We start from the raw sequence: 16,416 nt of genomic DNA, 5'->3' as shown, positions 1-16,416 counted from the left end.
ATAAGCTAGATTCATATAGGGATTTTTACATATATCCCCTTACTAACATATTTCTCTAACCTTAAAAATCAATTACATATTTCCCCATTTTCATATCAAATTACTATTTTACCCCTCTTCAATATTAAATGTCACAACGAGAACAAATCAAAGGAGCAGCTTCTTTATTCTATCTTGAGAACCTAACTTAGCTGATATATTATATTTTTGGTTTTAACATAAATTTGACGAAGATTTTTGCCCAACGTGACTCGATTGAGAACTCTTCTTTTCTGATGGTGACGGCGCCATTGTAAAGTCCGGCGGGGCAGTGGAAAGATCCAGGGTCGGAGACACTGACGAATATGATTTCTAGAGCTACGACGTGACTGGCTAACGAGTTGACGACGACGCTGAACCTGTGGTCCACGCTTTCAAGAAGGTGATTGCAGTCGATTAAGGCGGTTTGTTCACCCGATTTAGCCAAAAGTTATACAACTGAAACAAAATTTGGTTAAAATTGTTTATTGCAAATTTCTCCATATTTTTGTTGATTGCAGATCTACTGTAGAAGAAGGTTGTGCACAAGAAACGAAGCCACCGACTTTCTATTTTGGTTTCTAAATGGACTGTTATTTCACCACTGTGCTGTTTTTATTTTGATTTCTAATGAAATTTTAATTGGCTATTCAAAATAAATAAAGAATACGGATTACATAATCAAGATTTACATTCAAACTATTGTTTTTAGTTGAGAAATTGGGGATTGCAAAGTGAAAATAAAGAAGACACCTTTAAACAAATTAAATTCATTAGCAAATATAAGGGTAAAATTGTCATTTATAAAGTTAATTTTAACAAAATGGATAAATATGTAATATGTATGGTTTACAAAGAGGAAATATGTAATTAATTTTTTAAGTTGGGAAAATATGTAATTAATAATTTTAATAGGAGGATATATGTAAATGCCCATTCATATATTATACACTCTAAAATCTAAATCTCCGTTCGACACATATTTTAACTTATATTAATCTTTTTGAAATCATATATTAACAGGCACTTTTTTCATACATTTCAACTTTATTACTTTTTTTAATTTCGATATGATATGTTAACGTTTCACTTCAAACGACATTTATTCCCTTTTTGGGCGTGGGCACGACTAGCAAAACATGCAGAATCCCAATATGCATGAACGAATTATATCTCTTTTTAATCTATATTATTATGCATTTATGCTACTACATATAAAATTACGTATATGTCACTCTTATTATAAGCCTTTTTAGAGCATTCTTATATGGTTCTCTAAAATTTTATGAGGAGAGTTTGTAAATTATAGAGTGAGGTTTTGAGTGGTTGTAAGTGTAAATTATAGGGTGGAGAGAGAAAAAGTAGTGATTTTTTGTGAATTTGAAAAAAAGATAGTGATTTTTTGTAAATTATAGAATGAAAAGAGAAAACTGTAATGATTAAAGTACAAAATGAATATTATTTAATTAAACAAAAGAGAGAAATATAGTGTTTTAATTTAGTGTAATTACAGAGATGATGATAGAGGATCAGTTGAGAATGCTCTAAAAGAAATGATCTATATAATCTATATATATTTAACTCGGTGTTAATTAAATAAACAAATAAAACACTATTTAGAAAAAAAAATCTGTTATATCAATAAATATATTATAATAATAACAATAGTATTAATAACGGATTTTCTAATGACACCGCCCAATTGCTAAAACACCGGCCTATACGCGGTGTATAGGCCGGTGTTTCTAGAAAATCCAACCAATTTTGTCTTATTATGTTTTTTTTCTTTGTTATTTTGTTATTGTTATTATTATTATCATTATATATTAATTATTTATTATTTAATATCATTTCGGTGAAAAACAGTTAACACATATATATACCAAAAATCATTGTTAAATATGTACAAATAAAAGAAAATACGACAACTAGAACATAAAATCTACGTGAGGTCCCCCATGTCCATGCCCATGTCGTCGTTTTGGCCCACGAGCCCCCCGAACGCGTCGCCAACGTCGGCGTCGTCATCTCCCCTGCGCCTCGGCCCCGAACCGTCCGGGGCATCCACGTCGTCGCCCCATCCGCGTCTTACGCCAGACGTGCTCGCCTCGTGGTCAAAACTAGGGGGTGGTGGCGGTGGCATGGTGTACTGCTGTCCAGACATCTCCGCTACCCTACTGGCAACAAGCCAGTCGATCTGGCGCGACATCTGGCTCATCCGCCAGTCAATCTGGCGCGACATCCGCCGCATCTCCAACTCTAGGGCCTCCAACCTAGCGTCGGTGGCGGGACCCAGACGCACCGCGCGATATGTGCGTGGAACGTGCTGCGTCAGCCCCTAACAACAAAACCACAGAAATACGTTTAATACGAAGTCGAATTAAAAGAAACGATAAAACGTTAGTATATTAAAACGTACCTGAGATGCGCCTGGATCCTCACGTCCGGCACCACCGTCGTCCGAATCCCCGCCGGCCCCCTCCCTCGCGTCGACAGGCTCATGGACAAGCTCCACCTCCGGTGCCGCGAGCGGGGGAGGCTCGACTAAAGGCACCGGAACGTAAGGCGCATGTGCCCCCGCCTCGTCCACCAGTCGCTCCCGCGGACCGTTGGGCCCGGGGAACGAACACACAATGTGCATGCCGCCGCAACGGAGGCGGTCAAGCGGGCTGGGAGGGGTCGAAGTGATACGCAAGCCGTCCACCAGGGCTCCATGGCCCAGAGATATCGCAAGCTGGGTGACGTACCTGCCACCAATCAAGGACCCTCGTCCCTGCCTGAACTGGTAGCCAACAAAATAGTCTGCAAACCCCCTAGCGAGGTTGCAGTGCCTGTGAGTCAGCAGACACCTAAAAAAAACAGGTCGCGCAAGTTGCAGTGCTCCGCGCCCTGATTGCGACCCGCGATGGACATCGCAATCAGCCTGTGAAGGTATCTGTGTAATATAATATAATATAATATAATATAATATAATATAATATAATATAATATAATATAATATAATATAATATAATATAATATAATATAATATAATATAATATTATATTATATTATATTATATTATATTATATTATATTATATTATATTATATTATATTATATTATATTATATTATATTATATTATATTATATTATATTATATTATATTATATTACGTTATACTAAACAATAGAATACATTTTAAGAACATACCTGTGCAGCGGGTCCCTAATAGCCGAGACATTGGAACTGGTGTCCAAGGTCCTATCCCGAAGTCATGATCGCTGATGGCCCGCCACCACACCCGCAGCTCGTCCTCCGGCATCTGGTGGATGCTCTCCGTGTATATCGGGCTGCGTACCTCCTGCGCGGTGTATAAGCCCAGAGCAACCGCGAACTCCTCCATCGAGAGATGGACGTCATGCCCGAACATGCGGAAGTAGACCTCCGACTGTGTCGTATCGGTGCCTGGCACCCTCATCTGAATCTCTGGCATACCAGACGCACGGGGCCTGCAATAATATAATATAATATAATATAATATAATATAATATAATATAATATAATATAATATAATATAATATAATATATATATATAATATAATATAAACATAACAATGTGGAGTAAACTTACGTAACGCGTATCGTGCTGTAAACCTCCAGTGTCAGCTCCCGGTGGTCTGATAGTGGCATACTGAAGTATCGGCTCCAGGGCGTATCCTGTCCAATGTACGCAGCCGCTCGCTGGTGCGCGTCACAAGACTCCAAAAACGACCAGAATATAATCGTGCTGGGAAACGGGTGCATCTGGCGTAGGAGAATGTATCGTGTGTGGGCGGGAGAATCCTCATCAAACTGCACATGAGGGTAGGTGAGCAACACGTCGTTGCCCTCGGGGGGTCCGCGGCCCCGGCCACGGACATAGCCCTGGCCCCGCCCCACCTGCTTGAGCTCGGCCTCAATCTCGTCGTCCACAAACTATAATAATAACAAATAATAATAATTATTATAACAACAACAATAATAATAATAATAATAATAATAATAATAATAATAATAATAAATACTAATAATAAATATTAATAATAATATTTATAATAATATTAATAATAATATATATAATAAAACAGAAAATTAAAAAAAATATATCAGACGCCGCGTATAGGGATATACGTCGCGTCTGATAGTCCATGTAAACCGACGGCCGGACTTCGGCCATTTTACGGCCCGACTCCGGCCGACGGTTTTATCCATCCAAACAACAGGATCATCATCATCACATCAACAACAATACATCATCATCATGTTAACATAATCATCATCATTAATATAATATTAAAAAATTACCTCCATGTCGTGTCGGTGTCGGGTGAAATCTCGTCGGCTTATTTGGAATTTCCAGTCGATGTCCGTCCGATATAGGCTCGTGTGTGGATGCTCGGATGCTCGGTTGATCGGACGGGAGTTTGAGTTTTGAAATTATGTGGCTGTTGAGCTGCCGGCGACTGATATAAGGAGTCAATACGCCACGTATAGGCCTATACGCAGCGTATTAGGCCTTTTTTTTATTTAATTTTCATCATTTATTAGTATTTATTATTTATTAGTTATAAATATTAATAATAATTTGTTATTTAGTTATTATTTATTATTATTATTATTGTTGTTTTTATTTTTTATTATTTAGTTATTAATATTAATTTGTTATTTAATTATTGTTATTTATTATTATTAAAATTATTATTATTTATTATTTAATATTTATTATTATTATAGACTTTTGTCCATTGATACAATGTCTTCTACAAGCTGTCTAGATCTACGTTAAAGGATTCCTTCGCCAACCCCGGCGTATGTCTTCGTACTCCTTCAAACGCTGTCCGAACCGTGTTTTCCATTCGAGCGCCGCCGGTACGGCGCTTCTTTCCCAATTAAGGTTTGGCGTAGGCATTGGGAAATCCCCTACCAGGTTGATATATATCCAGTGATCACCTCCCCAGTTAGCGATGCCTATAACCTGTGGATCCGGAACCAAGTCAGGACCGATTCTTAATGGGAAGTAAGATTCGGTTTGATTGCCAGCTAGGTTGAGTAACACACGCGTATGTCTGAGCAGCCACGGGCCCGTGACCGGGTAAGCTGAACCAACGACTCGGCGGCGCCGGTTTGACCGTGTTGGAGTACGGAATGCTGGAATGAACCCAGCCGTACAATCTGTCATCCTCTTTGTTGAACATCGCCCTCCATCACCCTTCGTTCGTTTCCAGCTCGTTCTGCATCGTCCGCCTAATATCTGGCCAAACTTTCTCATGTATCCCTAAACCCACTGCGATTGATCGAAAACCGCAGTAACCATCTAGGCGTACGTTTTTGATGTCTGCGACGAACGGCTGGGCCCAGCTAGGAATGACGCTCCTAAACGTTTCTATCGCCGGTACTTGCGCTGGCGAAACCATCAAAGGAAACCCGAGGGGAGCTGTCACACCCCGACCAAAGGCGGCGGAACATGCCGAGGTGTAACGATTGTCCATAAGCACATGACACTAATTAAAGTGACAGTATTTAATAAACTCATTTCATTTCACAACATCGAAAATGTCACATAACAATTATCCATAAAATAACCATAAACAAGATATCACAAAATATGGCAAATTGATATTGTTCATTTTTACTAATATCCTAAGGTCTTTGATGTCGTTTTCTTCACAATCATAAATCAACCAAGATGCAACCTGCAACATTTCATAAAATAAAGTTTGTCAACACAAAGGTCGGTGAGCAATTCATAAGTTTAATCATATTAGTATATAATAAAGATGGCCACAAAACTTGCATACGAAACGATAAATAAAAGTGGTAATTTGGAAAAATAGATATCGCTAAACACATTAGCGACACCTAGCTATAAGGGGATGCCAAATAGTCTAGGATTTTATAGTTATCGTTAATTGCATTACTTTAACGACACCTTGCTATAAGGGGATGCCAAATAGTCTAGGATTTTATAGTTCCACCAACCAAAAGCGATAAACACATAGGCATATAAGCATAGAACACCAAATCGAGCAATTATTTAGGTAAAGTATACAACTACGTTTGTGGTTTAAGATTCAAATATAAAGCATTTTGTTGAATAAGTATGAAATGTCACCCCCAAAATAAAAGATGGAAAATGGGGTATGAAGTGCTCACCTTCAAGTGGTAAACTTGAAAGATGATAATTTGGAGATTTGTTGGAACGACGAGTTTAACGCACAATGCCTAAAAAGAAAAGAAGTCTTGAATTTAGAAAGGTTGTCTTGAAGGTCTTTAAACAAAATAAATGTTGAGAAATGTAAATAATTAAAGTTCAAGGTTTAAAATGTGACTATTTAAGAATTTATAATAATAACCCTTTAAAAATGTAAGTTTGCTCGAAACCGGGTTAAAGTATCTAACCTTAATATTTACTCAACCTATGTTAAGTAATAAGGTGGGTAAAATGCAAGAATGCAAATCCATTTGGAATAAAGATACTAAAACGGGTTTTTTTTATCGAGTATTCGGGTTGTCGGTTCGGGTCTTGATAACTGGTCAAACCCAAAGTCAACTTTCCAAAATATTGAATGTTATGAGATAACTCAATAAAATTTAATAATACTTAACCAAGTATGTAGTTTCATTGTTTTAGAACTAACAACGCACGTTAAGCGAGTGTTCGGTTTTGTCGGTCCAAACTTTGTTATGAGATCAAGTTGGATCCAACATTTCCAAGTACTTAAGAAAATATTTAAAAATCAATTTGTAACTATTTTTAAAGAAATATACAAGTCTTGATGGCTATAAAAAACACACTTGTGTGTCTTAAGCGAGCAAGAATTGGTTTGGTTCGGTTTCCATCTCACAACAAGTTCATAGATGGTTTCCACATGTCCAAACACTAAAGAACTTGTATAATAATGTACAAATAAAAAAAATACCAAAAGTTAACAATAAAGTCTTTAAACAAAAGTTTGGTTTTCGGTTCGGATCGTGTTTTGGGTTAAGAATTTGTAAAAATGATTTTAGAAACTTAGATCTAACACTAAGTATGTTTAAACAAACAAAACTAGTAACAAAGTTCGGTTTACGGTTTAGAGCTATTTACAGTTAAACCGAAGCATAGACTTTTAAAAACCCATAACCATGGAACTTGTAAACATGACCAACAAACTAAAATAAGCAAGATTAATATGTATGAACAAGTTATATAGATGTATATATATCAAGGACACGAAGTCCTCCATGAAGCCTTGCCTTATGGGGTCCGAAACCTCACCGACCGGAATCGGATAAGTAACTACCAAAGGTAAACAAGGGGTGTATATTATATATATGTTGCACAACCATAAACAAGTATTAATAAGGCTACATAAACTAATTAAGATGAAAGACCAAAATCCTTCAAGAACACTTAAGAAGATACCCTTGAATCTTTGATGTTTGAGAGAGTTTTTTTTTTTTGGAGTTGTAGCAAGGGAAAATGAAGAGGAAAGGTGGTGTATATATAGGGTAATGTTGGTGGTCAAATATGGGTGTGAGACACAAGAGTTTTCATGCAAAATGGATCAAGACAAAAACACAAAACAACAAATAAATAAATAAATACAAATACAAATAAAAATAGGATGTTTTCAAGACCCAACAAGTGTGAAACAATATTGTAACATAAATCTATCATTTTGATTATAACATAAGCTTCGGTTTACAAATCGGGTCGGTTTACATAATAAACAAATACAAAAACGAATACAAACAAGACCCGAAATTGACGAATGTCACAGGAGCTCCCGTAGGTTTCGATGTCTTAGGTCGTCCACGAGGAGTTTTAAACCGTGACCCTGACTGGTACAACGAACGAGTCAGCGAGGATGGGGTGGGGGTTTCTTGGCTGGGCCCCTGTGACGAGGATGGGTTGTAGGAGCTGTGTTTGGGGAGATCTGGATCGGGGGTGTATGTGCTGTGCCTCGGGGGATCTGGTTTTTTGGGACGCCCCCGAGGATCATCTCTTTTTTCTGGCTCCTTCTTTTTAGATCTCCCTGGAATAGCAGACAAGAGCTTGGCGAAAAAACTTTTTTTTTAATTAGGGTCATCTATGGACGATAGTGTATCTGTGATGTCCCATAGACCTGCTGCGTAGTCTGGCTCTTCGTTCGGCGGACAGGTTGGATCAAAATTAAGCCTCCTCCAGAACGGGTTAACATCCTCTATTGGGATACACGTGTCGTTAACTATGTATCCCTCAATCCGACAAGCACATGGCAGCCCCGAAGACGAATACAAATGTTGGTCGAATGAAGCGCCGCCGTCACGCATCTTGTGTATCAACCCATACTCGTTCACAAGTAGACCCAGAGAGTGAATCGACACCCTGTTTATTAGCTTCTTCAACCAGACGTGCTGTCGATGTCCTTCCATGACCTTCGAACGAGAAGCTTCAAAAGATTTACCGATTTCTTTCATCTGCGAGTTGACCATTTTAAGGATTTGCCTGGAAATTGTGTCGAGCGAGTTGTTGCTTCCATTGAGGTACCTTTTCAGATTTGCGTGCTGGCTCTCAACTCGGTTCGTCGTAGTTTCACCGTAGTTTCGGCATTCGTCGATCCAGCAGGCTACAAACTTGTGTTTGTATGGATCCAGCCAGCTCTTGCGAATGTATTGCTAGACCTCTGAAAAATAAAAGGCCACGTTATTAAGACGTATGTTGTGACATCTGACCCGATCCGACCCGACCCAGGTACCCGTTTCTCCGATCCGATCTCTTTCTTTTATGATTTAATATTTATTTATACTTATACTTTATTTTTATAATAATATTTTCCTTCCCGCCGTCCCGCCTCTTTCTCTCTCTTGTCGTCGTTCCGCCCTTAAGCCTTGAACCCCTTCTTATTTTCGTGTCCTTTGTTTCTTCCCGCCTATGGTTGTCTGCGCAGCTCCACGCGCCAGACTCCTTACAAGGAAGCCTGCGCGAAGACCAGTTGTTCCTGCGATACGCGAGGCGAACTGTTCTCGCAGCGCGCTAAGAACGGTAGTTCTTCCCGCGGCGCGCTAAGAATGGAAATTCTTCCCGCGGCGCGTCAAGGATATTAGTTCTTCCCGCGGCGCGCTAAGGTTTGTTCTGTCAGCCTTCGCCCCCGCGCGTGCGCTCGAGCCTTCTCGCGCTAAACCCTTTGAGTTTCCTTCTGTTTAATCTAGCCGTTTGTTTTTTTGTTGTCTTACCTTCTGTGTTGTTGACCTAACCTGCCTTATGTCTGAAAAGTTACTTTCGGCGCAGCATGCGCACCAACCCCATTGGTTGACAGAAAAAGTGACTGACATTATCTTTTGAGATCTGCTTTTTCCATGCTTGACCAGTACCTTTATCTGAACCGCCCATGCTTTTACTGTTACCTGTCAGCTTTTCTCTTGTCCCCTGCAGCTGCCATATCTTTCCATATCTTTTGCTTTTGTTTTCTTATGCTTTTTGATATCTTTTGCTTTTGGAATCTTTTACTTTTTGGAGATCTTTTCCCCTTTTCTAGGGATTGTGTTCCCTAGGGTTTCCCTATAAATAATAATGTTATTTTCTTAACACATCACACACAAACACTTATTTTAACCTCCTCCTTGCTCTCTCTGCCGCCTCCCTCTCTGCCTCCGTCTTCCTCTCTGTTCTGCCCTGCTTTTCCGGTAATATATATATTATATATAATAATTTACTTATTAATTATGCTAACTTATAATCAAGACTTAAATCAAATCATTAAAACAATAATCTTATTTATAGGTTAACTTGTGCTTGTTTAAAGTTGGTTCTTGCTTTATCTTTCACCGCACCGTTTATCAAGTGAGTAATCTCGTACCTAATCCCTTTTTATTTTTAATGTTTTGGGATGTTCATGTGTTCATACAAACTTAGAGTCTTAAACTATTTATGAACTTTAGTCGCGCAGTATCCCATGTGTTGAGGACGTAGACTTGGCTGTTTATTTGTATGTGTGGATCATTAACCGTCTTGTCGGTCTATTCCGCAGTTTTCATGGTACCATTAGATGAACACGGGAGAACAATCGTTTATGATTTCTCTTTTGTTTACACTTGCACAGTTTTCTTGTTTTATGCTCAATTGGGAGCACAGATTGACTATGAGCTATGAATCTTAGACTTGATCCCGATCTGATTACACCCTTGTTGAAAACCAGACATACACATGTTGCGCGCAGATTTATTGTTATCTATATATTGTATTAAACTTGATTTCTCACCAACACGCAAGTGTTTGACGTTTATTTTAACACATGTTCAGGTTTGCTGTAGCTACATTTGGAGCTTGTGGACACGTAGGACGTTTTTACTTTTGGACCTAGATTAAAATGTATCAAGACAAGTTATTGTTGTTCGAATATTTTGCCTTATAATATATTGAATTATGTTGCTTTATGTTATCTTTTGTTTACGCTGCGCGTGCGCGAATGAATGTATTTATTAAATATTGACACCCAATAGTGTCACGAGTAATGAAACAATATGTGGCGCCCCGATGTATAATCCGCCTTTGGTCGGGGTGTTACAGATTGGTATCAGAGCTCGTTGACTTTAGGATAGGTGGTTAGACGTAACGGCCTAGAATACCTAAGAGTCCCTTCTCGCGCATGAGAGAAATCTCATGTTTGCGCGCTTATTGTTAATTACTCGTTATTTATGAATATGCTCGCGCTTGCGCAGTATATGATTTTATGTTTTATTTCGCGATATTTCGATTTTTGCTGAATTTCGATTTTTATTGATTTTTCTTACATATTCGTTTGTTGGGATTTGAAAACCCGAAAAGTCATGGTGATACATGAATAGTTGATTTTCAATTTCCATTTACGATTATGTTCTGAGGTTGGAGACTTGAAAAGTCATGGTGATACATGAATTGTCAACCTCCAATACTCATTTTCTTGTATATTTTATATATTGAGAATTGAAAAGTCATGGTGATACATGAATCGTCAATCTCCAATACCCGTTTGCTCGTACATTTTAAATTGAGAATTTGGAAGGTCATGGTGATACATGAATTGTCGATTCTCGATTCGGATTTGTTACCTTTATTAAGTCTGCATTTAGGGTCATTTAATTTACTTTGACTTTTGACAGTAACTGACTCCGTGAAACCAAGCTTTTCGAGGTTATACTTTGCGTTAAAACCAAGATATTAACAAAAATTAAAACTTTTATAGAATGCCTCCACTATCTCGCCGTCATCAGAGGAGAGAAGCCTCGCGCAGACGATCGCAGCAACGTTCCCAGGAAATGGCCACCGCAATAGCCCAAGCCTTAAACCAAAACAATGCTAATACCTCCAGTTATAACATTAAGTCCTTTAACGCGGGTAACCCTCCAAAGTTCACAGGTCTTGAAGGAGCCACCGTGATGCTCCAATGGCTCGAGAAGATTGAAAACACTTTCCTCCATACCCAATGCCCCTCAGACAGACGAACCCTATATGCTTCCAGTGTCCTGGAATCCAGAGCGCTTACATGGTGGAATGGAGTAGCTCATGCGCGTGGCGCAGAGGCTGCTACCAGCATGCTCTGGGAGGAATTTAAGGATCTCTTGACGCGAGAATTCTGCCCTCCCAACGAAGTAAAGCGCCTGGAGGAAGAATTTTGGAACCTAAAGCAATACAGTGGAGAAGCGCGCGAGTACGCGACGGGCTTCCATGAACTAAGCCTGCTTGTCCCTCACCTTGTTACCCCTTCCCGCCGAGCCATCGAGAAATTCCTTGGGGGTCTCCCCATGGAAATTCAAGATTCTGTATGGGCCAGAAACCCAGTAACCCTCTCTGACGCCATAGAGTTGGCCGCTGTGCTCAGCGACAACCATGTCAGAGCAGGAACCCTGTTCCTGCGGGGAACTGAGAAGACCAAACCCACCAAAACTGCCCCTGAACCAACAGAAACCAAACCAGAACCCTCAAACCGTAACAACCTAAAGCGCAGGCGCAAAGCCTATGCGCTTACCAACCCACCCATTTTCCAGCAACCCACCTACCAACCTCCAGTTTACGCGCCTAACCCACTGTCAACCTACCCAACACCTCCTATAGTCCATAACTATGCCTTAACCAATTCGGCACTCCCTGCCCCGCCAACTAAGAAACCTTACACAGGAAACCAACCCTTTTGCCCAACCTGTAGATTTCACCACCCAACCCAAACCCCGTGTCGACTTTGTCACCGATGTGGCCGCGCTGGTCACATGACGGAAAACTGTAGAGTTCTTCCCGCCAATCCAATTACGCCAACACCACCAGTCTACCCGCAGAACCCACAACCAACCTACCAAAACCCACGACCCAGATCGTGCTTCAACTGCGGTGATCCTAGTCATTTCCGGAACGCATGCCCGAGGTTACAAGTTCAGATTACGCAAGCGAATCCGGTAAACCAGATTTCGAACCAAGTGACGCGTGGCCGAGCTTTTAACATAACCGCGCACCAAGCGCAAGCGAATAATGACGTAGTTAATGGTACATTTTTGCTTAACGGATTTTATGCTTCTGTACTTTTTGATACTGGCGCCGATCGAAGTTTTATCTCTCGCGCGTTTGAGCAGAAGCTTGCGCGACCGCGCAGCGATTTAAAAGAAAATTTTTCAGTTGAATTGGCTAATGGCGAAACTGTTTTAATTAACTCAGTGATTAAAGATTCCACGCTTAACCTTAACGAAAACGATTTTCTGATCGACCTCATCCCCATGCCTCTTGGAAGTTTTGATGTTATCATTGGTATGGACTGGCTTACGCATAATCGCGCCGAAGTTATTTGCGCCAAGAAGATGATTCGCATACCTCGAGAAAATGGTGATCTTCACATCTACGGCGAAAGACCCTCCAGTGGTCTTAAGCTTATGACTTGCGCCGAAGCCCAAAGACTCATGCGGAAGAAGTGTGTTGCATTCTTAGCCCATGTGGTTAAACCCGATGAAGGAAAGAAGCTTCGCGATATCCCTGTTGTGCGTGATTTCCCTGAAGTTTTCCCTGATGATCTTCCTGGTATCCCTCCCGCTCGTGAAGTCGAGTTCCGTATTGATCTTGTCCCTGGTGCTTCCCCCGTAGCTAAATCTCCTTACCGTCTTGCGCCCGCTGAGATGCAAGAATTGGCAAGCCAACTTCAAGAGTTGACCGCTAAAGGATTCATTCGCCCTAGCTCTTCGCCCTGGGGTGCTCCGGTGTTGTTCGTTAAAAAGAAAGATGGTTCGTTTCGCATGTGTATCGATTACCGCGAGTTGAACAAACTCACCATTAAGAACCGGTATCCCTTACCGCGTATTGACGACCTCTTTGATCAACTCCAAGGTGCCTCTTGTTTCTCCAAGATTGATCTCCGCTCTGGCTATCACCAGTTGCGCATCTGCGATGAAGATGTTCCGAAGACTGTCTTTCGAACTCGTTATGGCCATTTTGAATTCTTGGTCATGTCCTTCGGTTTATCCAACGCACCCGCCGTTTTCATGGATCTAATGAATCGGGTGTGTAGGCCTTTCTTGGATAAATTCGTGATTGTGTTTATCGATGACGTTCTGATTTATTCTAAGACCAAGGCCGAGCATGAGCAACATCTTCGGTTGGTGTTGCAAAAGCTTCGAACCGAGCAGCTCTTTGCCAAGCTCTCCAAGTGTGAATTTTGGTCGGATGAAGTACAGTTTCTTGGCCATGTTGTGAACAAGATGGGTATCCATGTCGACCCATCCAAAATTGAAGCAATCAAGAACTGGATTACGCCATCCACTCCTACCGAAATCCGTTCGTTTTTAGGCTTAGCTGGTTATTACCGGCGCTTCATTTCGAACTTCTCAAAGATCGCATTGCCTTTAACAGCTCTGACGCACAAAGGTAAACCGTATATTTGGGGCTCGAAGCAAGAAGAAGCCTTTCTGACGCTCAAGCGTTTGTTGTGTGAAGCTCCTGTTCTTGCGCTACCTGAGGGTAATGATGATTTTGTCGTATATTGCGATGCATCCAACCAAGGTCTCGGTTGTGTTCTTATGCAACGAGGCAAGGTTATCGCTTACGCATCAAGGCAACTCAAGGTTCATGAAAAGAATTATACAACTCACGACCTCGAACTAGGCGCAGTTGTTTTTGCCTTGAAGATCTGGAGACACTACCTTTATGGTACTAAGTGTATCCTCTACACTGACCATAAAAGCCTTCAGCATATCCTTGATCAAAAGGAACTCAACATGAGGCAACGCCGATGGAGCGAACTCATCAGCGATTACGATTGTGAGATCCGGTATCATCCCGGTAAGGATAATGTGGTAGCCGATGCGCTCAGCCGAAAACCCAGCCAGCTTAACTGTATCTTGCCGCGCACCCAGCTTCACTTCGCGCCGATCCAAAGCAACCTTGAATCGCGCATTCGTGACGTGCAGCGCGCATCCATCAGTAATGGTAACCTTCGCGCCGAGTTAGCGTGTGGCGCGGAAGCGCACTTTGTCCCTAATCTGAGTGGAATTCTCTGCTATCTCAATCGCATCTGGATTCCCTTTGATGAGAATCTTCGCGCTGATATCCTGAGTGAAGCGCACAAATCTCGATATTCCGTTCATCCTGGCGCCGATAAAATGTACAAGGATTTGCGCATTACTTATTGGTGGCCCGGTATGAAAAAGGATATTGCTGTGTTCGTAGCTAGATGTCTGACTTGTTCTAAAGTAAAAGCTGAACACCAACGCCCATCTGGTTTGCTCGAACAACCAGAAATTCCTATGTGGAAATGGGAAGGTATAGCGATGGACTTTATTACCAAGTTACCTTTGACAGCAAGCAAACATGATAGCATTTGGGTAATAGTGGATCGTTTGACTAAGTCTGCTCACTTTCTGCCCATTCGTGAAAACTACCGTGTTGAGCAACTCGCGCAGCTTTATGTCAAAGAGATTGTCTGCCGCCATGGTACTCCTTTGAGCATCATATCCGATCGCGATGGCCGTTTTATATCTCGCTTTTGGAAATCTCTCCAATCTGCGCTAGGAACTCGCTTGGACATGAGTACGGCATATCATCCTCATACTGACGGTCAGTCTGAGCGAACTATTCAAACTCTTGAGGACATGCTCCGATCTTGTGTTCTTGATTTTGGAGGTAATTGGGATTCACACCTGCCTTTGATCGAGTTCTCTTATAATAACAGCTATCATTCCAGTATTGGTATGGCCCCATTTGAAGCACTTTACGGTCGTAAGTGCCGCTCCCCGATTTGTTGGAGCGAAGTGGGTGAAACTCAAATCACAGGACCCGAACTTGTTCAAGAGACAACCGATAAAATCGCCAAGATCCGTGATCATCTGCTGACTGCCAGAAGCCGACAGAAGAGTTACGCAGATCGCAGGCGAAAGCCTCTCGAATTTCAAGTTGGTGATCTTGTTCTCCTCAAAGTGTCGCCTTGGAAAGGTGTTGTCCGCTTTGGGAAGAAAGGTAAGCTTGCTCCTCGATATGTTGGACCGTTTAAGATTCTCGCGCGTGTGGGAAAAGTTGCCTACAGACTTGACCTGCCGCCCGCGCTCAGTAATGTGCATCCAACGTTCCATGTATCCAATCTCAAGAAGTGTTTAGCTGACGAGAACCTTCACATTCCACTTGATGAAGTTCAAGTTGATGAATCCATGCATTTCGTTGAGAAGCCTGTTGAGATTATGGATCGCGAGGTTAAGCAAACCAAGCGCAGTCGTATCCCTATTGTGAAAGTTCGCTGGGAGTCCAAGCGCGGAGCCGAGTTTACATGGGAAAGGGAAGATCAAATAAAGATCTAGTACCCGCACCTGTTCTCTGCGCATCCTACTTCGAGATAAATTTCGGGACGAAATTTCTTAAAGTAGGGGAGACTGTGACATCTGACCCGATCCGACCCGACCCAGGTACCCGTTTCTCCGATCCGATCTCTTTCTTTTATGATTTAATATTTATTTATACTTATACTTTATTTTTATAATAATATTTTCCTTCCCGCCGTCCCGCCTCTTTCTCTCTCTTGTCGTCGTTCCGCCCTTAAGCCTTGAACCCCTTCTTATTTTCGTGTCCTTTGTTTCTTCCCGCCTATGGTTGTCTGCGCAGCTCCACGCGCCAGACTCCTTACAAGGAAGCCTGCGCGAAGACCAGTTGTTCCTGCGATACGCGAGGCGAACTGTTCCCGCAGCGCGCTAAGAACGGTAGTTCTTCCCGCGGCGCGCTAAGAATGGAAATTCTTCCCGCGGCGCGTCAAGGATATTAGTTCTTCCCGCGGCGCGCTAAGGTTTGTTCTGTCAGCCTTCGCCCCCGCGCGTGCGCTCGAGCCTTCTCGCGCTAAACCCTTTGAGTTTCCTTCTGTTTAATCTAGCCGTTTGTTTTTTTGTTGTCTTACCTTCTGTGTTGTTGACCTAACCTGCC

The sequence above is a fragment of the Bidens hawaiensis genome, unplaced genomic scaffold (assembly GCF_021521415.1).
Source record: "Bidens hawaiensis isolate Kalapana, Puna unplaced genomic scaffold, B.hawaiensis_p1.1 tig00009385_1, whole genome shotgun sequence".
Lineage (NCBI taxonomy): Eukaryota > Viridiplantae > Streptophyta > Magnoliopsida > Asterales > Asteraceae > Bidens > Bidens hawaiensis.
The sequence above is the reverse complement of the archived record's forward strand: the minus strand, read 5'-3'. Positions refer to the sequence as shown.